Source organism: Amborella trichopoda, chromosome 7, assembly GCF_054954075.1.
Source record: "Amborella trichopoda isolate Santa Cruz 75 chromosome 7, AtrichopodaSantaCruz75HAP2 v2.0, whole genome shotgun sequence".
Lineage (NCBI taxonomy): Eukaryota > Viridiplantae > Streptophyta > Magnoliopsida > Amborellales > Amborellaceae > Amborella > Amborella trichopoda.
Window position 1 is genome coordinate 29,992,241 of NC_142342.1, and position 10,652 is coordinate 30,002,892.

Genomic DNA, 10,652 nt, shown 5'->3' on the forward strand with positions numbered 1-10,652 from the left:
TTAGGGGTATTTTAATCATTTTATTTTTCACGAATTATTTTTTTATATTTTTATTAGATGTACATTGATGAGAAGAATGCATGTCTAAAATTTCAAGTGATTTGGATTTTTCTAAAAAAAATTAAAATTCAAACACGAAATAAAATCGTGACTGTCAAATCGATACAAATTCAATATTGGCGTTTACTGTAGCGGTCAGCAAGTGGGCATACCAGCGTTTTAAAAAACGCCGAGTCGAACCGGACTCGCCCGGTTCGACTCGAAAATAGTGAAAAAGGAACCGGATTGCCCAAAAATCGGAAATCGTCCGGTTCTAGAGAGAACCGGACGATTCTGTACAGTGAACCGCCGATTCACTGTACGGAATCGGCGAGTCCGAACAGTGAATTGGCGATTCCGTACGGAATTTTTTTTTTTTTTTTTTTTTTTTTTTTTTTTTGTGGTAATCCATGATAGATTTTTTTGTAATCCATGATCGAATTTTTTGGTTTTTTGTAACCCATAATAGAATTTTTTGTAATCCATGATCGAAATGTTTGTTTTCTTTTCTTGTAATCCATGATCGATTTTTTTGTTTTTTTTTTTTTTTTTGTAACCCATGATAGAATTTTTTGTAATCCATGATCGAATGTTTTGTAATATATGATCGAAATGTTTGTTTTTTTTGTAATCCATGATCGAAATGTTTGTTTGTTTTTTTTTAATCCATGATTGAATTTTTTGTTTTTTGCTTTTTTTGTAACCCATGATAGAGTTTTTTGTAATCCATGATTGAATTTTTTGTAATCCATGATCGAACTATTTTTTTCTTTTTTTGTAATCCACGATTGAATTTTTTGTTTTTTTTGTTTGTTTTTTTTTGTAATCCATGATCGAATTTTATGTAATCCATGATCGAATTTTATGTAATCCATGATCGAATTTTATGTAATCCATGATTGAATTTTTTGAAAATTTGTGATTTTTTTTGTTTAATCCATGATCGAATTTTTTTTTGTAATCCATGATAGAATTTTTTGAAAATTTGTGATTTTTTTTTAACCCATGATCGATTTTTTTGAAAATTTGTTTTTTTTTTTTTTTAATCCATATCATTCAAAGAGAAAACGAGAGAGATGATGATTCTGAGGCCACCCTATCCCAGCCATATTATTCACATATCGAGTCCCAACAGCAACAGTGTAGGGATGAACACGAAATACTGTAAATTAAATGCTGAATGGCGGTTCATGTAGGGAAAGAACATATCAATATTCGCATATTCATTCAAAAACATGAAAATTCTTAATGGAGTACCCTCATTTTTTATTGAATTCCTAAAAACCAATATTTATAATGAATTTTAATAATTTTTTCGGATTTTTTTGAAGCTTTATTCTGACCGATTCACCCGATTCCGATCCGGATCGCCGATTCGCCGATCCGGATCGCCGATTCGCCGATCCGGATCGCCGATTCGCCGATCCGGATCGCCGATTCGCCGATCCGGATCGGTTTTTGAAAAGCCCGATTCGGGTCACCGATCCGGTTTTTAAACCATTGGGGCATACAGAATCCACTCCCATATATAGTTGGGATACATTGCCATATAAATGAAATATTCAATGTGATCATAAAGTTGAAACGAGCTAAGAGAAATCATACAAAACATGTCATGCTTGTTTCTTCTAGCATAGAAGAGCACATGAGAGAATATATATGCCTAATTGTGCAATAATATAAAACAAAAATATGAGTGTCACTAATGATCACTACAAGCAAGAATGCCAATAGCATAAACAAGTAGTGTCAAGTAGAGGAATTAGTCAGATCTCAAAAAATAATTTCAGAATGCTACTCGATTGATGCATATGAATATTGGAGAAGATTTATGAGTCAATCAAGAAATGTTGGACAAGCTACTCGATTGATGCAATGAATATTATAGACAATTTCTGTATTCAATCTTGCTTCTTCAATTTTTCACTCCCCAATGTATTGATCTCTCCATAATACTACAAATCAACTACTTAAAGAGAAAACCAAAGTCCCAAACGGGCTCAAAATGGAAGAAGAAACCCCATTTTTCCATCAGACACCCAAAAACCCCAAGTTAACCATTACCCGATATCCTAAAATATAAAATAAAATGAAAGAAAACCCTTACATGTTTTCTTTCTTTTTTGTTTCTTTCTCCTTTGTTGCAGGTTTAGACCATAATGCTCCATTTGAGCTACCTCTAACGTCTCGCATCTTTAGTCAGAGTACGGAAGAGAAGAAAATGGAAACGCTCACTTTCATTATTATTATTATTATTCTTCTGTCATCTATCTATTCATTCCCACCTGCCACAGTAAACCACGAAACCTTTGCTATTCATCCTCTTCTTTCATCTATCCATTCAATAGGTGAGGTATCCCACTTCCACCATGTGGTATCTCACATTCGGCTGTGCAAGGCATCTCACTTTCCACCATAAATAAAGAGAGAGAACCAATGGAGGGAGGCTAAATATTTGACGTGAGAGAGAGGCAACAATCCCGCGCCGAATATTTTTATAGAGAGATGCTAACTCGCAAGTTAGCGTTTTTTTCGAAACTTTTAAAATTCAAGTGAGACGTGTTTTTTTTGGGATTTTTTGGGGTGCTATTCAAATCCTATATGATCTATTTTGATATTATCAAACATCTCTTTGACCATATCAAATTAGAAAAGTTCAAGATCTTATAATATTCTAAAATATCCCAATAGTATGGACCTATCAAACATACCATAAATAATCAATAACATGATCAAGACATCATTTATAAAATAACTCTTAAAATTCCTAAGTAGTTTGATCAATATATGATCAAGAATATACAACACAAAGTCTATGTTGTTGAAACCAGAAATCAGCTCATTATATAGCTTCATGATCTGAACATTGAGTAAGTTCATCATTTGATCAAAGTAACATTATGCTTTTAGAAAATATCAGCATTCATCCGAATTTTGAATCAAATTTCATTACCAAAGGTTTCCTGGTTTTCACGTTGCTACAAAAACAGCAGCATATGCATTCTTTGTTTGATCAATATCTTCTCCAGATCTTATACCTTATTGTCAAGAAACTTTATGAACGAACTCACAAAGAATTCAAGAATCATCTCAAATCAGATTCTGATCACAATTAGATGGAAAAATCATCTCAAAATGAATTTTCACTACAGATTTTTTGTTTTAGAAACATTATGATCAATTTTATCTCAAAAACTTCAGCACCAAATAGACATTAAAAAAAAAAAAAAACTTCAACACCAAATAAATTATTAAGATCCATGGACAAGTTATAAATTCATCCAACATATCATAAATCAAGCAAAAAGGAAATTAATATAGGCTTCTAGTGTTTAGAGCACAGAGCACCATAGTAGCATTATGCCACACATTAGAACGATGGATCGACTAAATTAAAGTCCTAGAAAAATCCTTGCCCATGCAATTATTGGATATTTAACATGAGATGATTTCTATCAAGGTAACCACATCAAGGGAAGCAACATTCAACAAACAAGTACACATCCATCACTACAACCAAGATTCAACAGACATGTACACTTCCATCAAGGTATTTGTCCAATAACCCATTTCTAAGAAAGATAAACAACATTTAACAAAGTTGTCCATAAAAGAGTGCGAGTGCACATATAGCAGCACATCATCAATTGTCTAAAAAAGAGTGCACATACCACAAGTGCACATAGAAACTGTAGGAACCCATAACACGGTCATAAGAGTACTTGCATAAAAGCATGAAGAAAGAGAGGAAGGAGGAGAAAGCTGCATCTATGCAGATGCTAATATGCGATGCACACCATACATGTACTCAACTCTATTTTCTTGACTCATGTTTAAGAACAAAATGGTCATATGTGCATGGTCTACAGTATCCCTTGTTGTAGTCATCTTGACCCTAGGTGTGAGGCCTGGGATCAGGATATGGCATCGCTGATCTGAATTGTGAGTGGATTTTTTGTTTGTTTGTCCAGATCTCACCTAAATTGTACACAACATCTGCCATATCAATGGAGTCATGTAGTGCCCTCTTCTTCTTTGGCCTTGCAACTCCACTCTTGGGCACTCTTCCATATGCACTTGATTGCAACGGTGTCTCAAGTGCACCGTCCTCATCATCTGGTACCGCATCGAAACTGACACCTATATCTCTCATTGAGACATTATCAAGTCTTTCAAGTGCTTCACTTTCTTGCTGACTTTCTTTCGCTAGCATGGATGGTATCCTCGCACCACATCTTTCAGCAACTTAGTTGCTAATGATTATGTTGAGCGCATCATAATAAGGGAAGGGCCTATCTCTCCACCCTTTAGCCTTGGTGGCTTTGCATAATTAGGGTGAACATATTACAACTAATACTTTAGGCATGATAAAAAACTAAGAAACGGACATAAAGCACATGACTCAACTCAACATGAGCATCCCATACTTCATCATCAATAAGTATGTGGTGCCTAATACTATCCCAACCAAAACCACATTGTTTTTTAATTTCCTTAACAATCAAGTAGTTGATCATCCACATCTTTAGCTTATTTTTTAAATTTTCCCTTCAAGTCCATGCCAATTTGTTTTAAAAACCCCCATTCGATAAGACCTATTGTTGGGGTTTATAGCTTTTTACAGTTTTGTTAGTGTCTAGTGTCATCTCAACAAGTAGATCCAATAAAAGTATTATGCATGACATTGTATTACACCAACATCATACGTCAATATACATATATCATTTACCATTGCATTCAAGACTCAGTTGTTGCATACGTATTATACCATAACCTCATTCACACCCACTCGCATTTCAATTGTGCAAATAGCATTACTAAATGAAAAAACATTCTCCCTCATATATAAACAAGTAAAAAACAATTAAAGATGCATACATAAACCAAGTAAAGGCCCTTCGGCATAGTTCATCATAATATTTCATAGAAAAAAAGAAAATAAACATAATCTAGGCACCACGGTGGTTATATTTTTCTCACATGCTTATCGCGATTTCATCTTGAAAATCCGACCATTCATCTCTATCATTTTGACCCCTCCTACCGCCTTTGAATGTCAGTACATGTACCTCCTCGTCCTCCTCAACATTGACCTCAATCTCATCCTCCTGTAGAGCACCATCAACAACCATGATAAAGTTGTGCAAGCAAGATGAAACACACTATGACTATCTTCACTTGTGTCTTCAACGGGTATATTGTCGCAACTTTTAAGATTGGATACCGATTTTTCAAGACACCAAAGGCCCATTCAATGACATTTCATGTAGAGGAACATCTCTCACTGAAAAGTTCATTGTAGTCTTGGGCCTTTGGTCCACTACGATGGAAAACGTTAAAGTGGTAGCGAGTTTGACGATAAGGGAATAGATATCCTACCGTATTTGGGTAACCGGCATCCACAAGGTAGAATTTCCGTAAACTATGTATTCATTATCTAATCATATGGATGTATAGGTATGTTAGGTCAACTATTGTAGTCCAAATATTTTTACCTGATGGAACTCGAAGAGCTCTCACTGAAAAGTTCATTGTAGTCTTGGGCCTTTGGTCCACTACGATGGAAAACGTTAAAGTGGTAGCGAGTTTGACGATAAGGGAATAGATATCCTACCGTATTTGGGTAACCGGCATCCACAAGGTAGAATTTCCGTAAACTATGTATTCATTATCTAATCATATGGATGTATAGGTATGTTAGGTCAACTATTGTAGTCCAAATATTTTTACCTGATGGAACTCGAAGAGGGTTAGGATTCAATAAAGAAGAGTACAATATCATGAATATGATGTTGAGGCTTCCCAACCGACGAGGACATATTGGAATGTCAAATTAAATGAGCACACAACCATGACATTCTAAGAAATGAGCCCCTTTCGATTTTTATTTGTGCCTTGCAGTGCACATGGCACAATGGCTGGGATTTGAGTGCCATCAATTGCTGTGATATAATCCTTAAAAATTTGAAAAAGCACAAGCAGTTTGAAGTTCAAATGATTATATATTAATTAAGTAGATGGACAATGTATGGATATGTTAACCTTACCTTAAAATAAAGGAGGAACATCTCTTTTTTACGAAGTATTTCACATGGTATGGTCATCTCTGGAGGTCTAATGAAATTTGTATTAGGTCCTATGACCTACATCCAACACTCAGTTGAAATGCCGGTTGACAGTCTCTCCCGAACGGCCAAATTCATGGATCTTGCAGTTCTTCAAGTTATGCTTCAGGGTATGTAGGAACATCACTAGTTGTTCATCTAGTAATATTTATATTTCGGGTCATTCATCTTTCCCCTTTTCCTGAGAATATCTCGTAAGGTGAAAAACGTTGTCCTACTCATACGAATTTGGTCCCGACAATCCACCTCTCCTTTATTAATTATCTCGATGTGGTATTGGTACCCAATGACCAACATATGTGACCATTTTTTCTATTATTACAAGCAATGAGAGCTACACTGACCACACATAGAGTTGCAGTGTGAACAGCGTACCTCTCTATCATCTTCCTCTTCCCCTCGCGTTCGTCAATTTCCTCCATTTTGTAGGCCACAGATGATATCTACTCCCCGATTTCTATAAAAACAAAGATATTTATCTTTTAAACTACAAACAATAATAACACATATACTATCAACACATAACTTCAAGCACTAGATAAACGTGATAAGACCATAAAAAAAAGAAAAAAACAGAAAGAATTTTCTATGTTTTTCCATTGTAAAAGCTCATTGTCCTTTCCTTTGATATTGCATATAAGCTTATGGTATTCAATCATAGAAGTTCAATTCATACATCTCCATAAATGGTTCAATTCATATATCTCCATAAATGTAATTCATAATGTATTAAAACATTATATTTCAACAAGGTACAAGGCAACAATAGGCATGCCTTTTTAGTGATTAGCGAAAGAGAGTGAGGAACAACAAAATTGAATTTTGCTTGATGTCTTTCTTATGATTTTAATCATGGCATTCTTTGCAATTCTCTTTTGCAGCTTTACGCACCCAATTTCTGATAGATTGCCTAGCCAACTTAACAAAGAATCTGATGAAGAGGGGACTCAATTTGCTCATACAACATGGGAAACCTGAAAATATCCTTCCTTCAATTGCAAAAGCTTTTGGAGCCCATACGATTATGCATCTCTTTCGTCTTTTTGTGATTGAATTTTATTCTAAAGGACAAAGTCTTTCCATGGCTGATGATGGTGATTTTGTAATGAAAGGGTAAAATCCAACCCACCTTTGACATGGATCTTTAAAATATTTTATGCCTAATTGGATTTCTCAAAAAACCAAATGAAATATAGAACATTATCTCTTCCCTAGATTGATGTGATTGTGTTGATAGGTTCAATATCTCTACTAGAGTGAAAACACTAAAAAAACAGTAAAAATTGGAATACACACCAAAGATTCAACTAACATCAATTTCAATTTCACAATCATAAACCAAAGCCACCACAAAAAAAAAAAAAAATACTGGATTCAAACATTCAACAATCATCAAAATGCAAGCTCCAAAATCATAACAAAACCACCCAATAAAAAACAAATTTAATCTCCCAAATCATAATAAAACCCCCCTAAAAATTTTTAAGAACTGGGTTCCATCAAACATTATTCACGTAAATCATGACCGAGTTCATCCAAATAAAAATACAAAGTAGGGGTCCCTCAAATAGTTAAATATCAAATTAAAGCTCCCATATCATAACTGACCACCCATAAGCATTAAATTCAATCTCCAAAAACATAACTAACACCCAATAACCATGCTAATTTAAAGGTAATTGTGCAATGGGTAAATATATCAGACAAAAAAGGAATTATGTTGTGAAAGGTACCATACCACATATAGACATTTCTTTGATAAGCTAAATGATAGGAAATTCATGGAAAAGGAAAAGAACCATCTGTTAATATTTCTTAAACAAAGATAAACTAAAAGGGATTTAAATACAAATCCAATTATTGGCATCACGCTGATTAGGGATTTGCATTTAGAAAGTAACACAAACCTATGTGGCACAAGATTCTGAAGTAATAGATAGAAAAATTGAAAAATATTTACACAAATGTATATCCAGATGTGCATAATATATCCTATAATGAATTTATCACTATAGGAAATCAATCCACAAGGTAGGTGGAAATCAATCCATCTACCTTGTTAATCTCGAAAAAATGTACAAAGAGTGAGGAATACAAAGAGACAGAGTTTTGTAGAAAACATAGAAAATAAGAGAGAAAATAAGAGAAAGTATGAAATCAAAGGGAGATAGGTCTTGCGTAAATATCGTCTTTTTTTAGTGTTTCCTCTGCTCGTACAGAGGATAGAGAGATGGACAGCTATGGGCAAAATGAAAGAGAGAGAGAGAGAGAGAGAGAGATGGCTGCTACTAGAGATAGAAATGAACTTCCTTGTAGTGAACGATGGAGTCGTGCTTTGGTAGGAATGACGGATCTTCAACAGGGAGATGGAGTGGTGCTTCAAGGATGGACGATGGTCACAGGGCTAGGATTCAGGGCCTATTGGAGCTTCAGCAGGGACGGGAGATAGTGACAGTGCTACGGTTCAGGGGCTGATGAATCCTTATGCGGACATGAAAAAGAAAACCTTTTGTAAATTTTCGCTCTGTGGTGGGGACAAGAGTAATCCAAATTTTTATGGATTCGCTTACTCCACCATTTTGGGTGGCATAAGGTTATACCCATTTTTTAAGGCAAAACATGGGTTGGATTCGAAAAAAAAGACTAATGTGATCTTATCGGGCGATATATATTTTTATTTTTATTTTTTTTATATTTTTTTTTTTTGTTTTTTCTTTTGGCAAATATCACTTACAAGTAGTCTTATTATAATAACTCTTGCTTCAAAGAAAATAAAACTAACAAATCTAATATCTTTAAAACCTTGATTCCACTAAACCAATTTTCTTTAAACAAAGAAAATATCTACAATTCTTATGTTTGGGAATATAAAATAATATAATTAAATATGACAAGAAACAAAAAGAGAGTGGTAGAGATTACCTCTATCGAACTTATTACATCTCACACCGAGTCACCACCATTCGATGGCGCGGGATCAATGATCAACATTCAATCTCAACCGGGAAAGCAAGTTTAGGCCAAACCGTGAAACAATGAACTCTTTTATCACAAATCTCAAACCCTTAATGAATCCCCTTAGCAATTTAGTTTGATAGAGATGTTTATCTTTTCTACCACAACCCTATAGTATAAAAGCCCAAAGAAAGATGAAAGAGTTGAGAGAACCACCATGAGAGAGATTAAAGATGAGAGAGTGGGGTGTGCCCCTTTGGGTCTCTTGAGGGAGAGAGAATAACTATCTTGAGAGATATATATATATTATAAGTGAGGTGTGCCCCCTTTTTTAGGATGTGTGTGAGAGAGAGATGTGAATTAAGTGTAAGAGATAAGGTGTAAAGATTTGGGTAGGGATCAATCATTTTTTATAGTAGGATCTACGTGCGTTGCACGTTTGTGGGTGTGAACACGCTTGTTTATATAGAGGATCCACCAAATAGGGATGGATGCTCAAAACTAAGCTACATTATGATTAAAAATTACAATAAAATCCCGAATTTAAGAATAATGACCAAAATGCCCCTTAAACCTTTTGTGTTAATGACAAAATCATCCCTTTCTGAGGGGTCTTTCGTCATTGCTAGATAGTGGGAGCATTTTCAGATGCTTGTAGCAATGGTTCAGACGATCCATCATCATAGGCTTGATGCTTGCTTGATTCTGAAAATTTTGATGTCTTTTAATTGTATTAAGACAAACTTTTCCCGAGGGGTAAAAATTTGGTTGGGTTGTGAACTTTGGCCATCAATGCAATGCGCTCCATGGTGCTCTGAGTCTTTATTTTAATTGCAAATTAAAGAGGAGACTGTCACAATTGCTTAGCACCAAATTTTGTCCAATTTTGTTCTTGCTTGAAGTATTTCTTAATTCGGGAGGTCGCCGAAAAAAGGGATTATGGTGATTGGGAAATCTTGTCTTCTTAACCTTGGAATTTGTGTCAGCCGACCTTAGATTGAGTGCAAAAATTGTACCAGTTGTAGCCCTTCGTGATGCGGACGCATTGGACCCGACTTTGTGATGATTTGATGTACGGATCTCAAGTTATCGCTTCACGAAGTTTGAGATGTCTTTCTTTCAAAACTCTGATTTCTATGATTTCAGGCTCATCTTCTCTCTAGAAAAGCTTGGATTCTAGATCACATCATGGCACGTGCCATATGTAAAAATGATTGGGTCATCGAGACCTAGCTTGTATCCGAATTTGAGTTTGTTATGAATTCAAACGAGCGACCTGTGGGTGCTTGCAGATCGTCTCAAGATGTGAAAACACAATCTCCATGATTGAAAACTGATTTGGTGAGGTCGTTCTGCAATAGTGTAAAACCTACCCATTTGTGGTAATTTGGGCCAGAATGTTCGTGGGAGATCCGATTGAGCCCAAATTTGGTCCCTGGAGGTTTTTTGGCGTTCTGGACGCAATGGAAGTGATATGGTATTGGTTTGAAGCCCTTAGCCTAGGGCTATAGTTATAAGGTCTCTTTTCGTCAT

The 10,652-nt window shown here is 35.2% G+C and overlaps 1 long non-coding RNA gene across 1 annotated transcript; it reads right to left on the minus strand.

The window, feature by feature from the left end:
* Window positions 1-4,833: 4,833 nt before the first annotated feature.
* LOC110007663 (uncharacterized) lies at window positions 4,834-8,738 on the minus strand. The gene is made up of 2 exons (XR_002281724.2): window positions 6,540-8,738; window positions 4,834-5,147 (listed from the first exon to the last, which is right to left on the minus strand). It is a non-coding gene; the product is annotated as an uncharacterized LOC110007663 (long non-coding RNA).
* Between the last annotated feature and the right edge of the window lie 1,914 nt (window positions 8,739-10,652).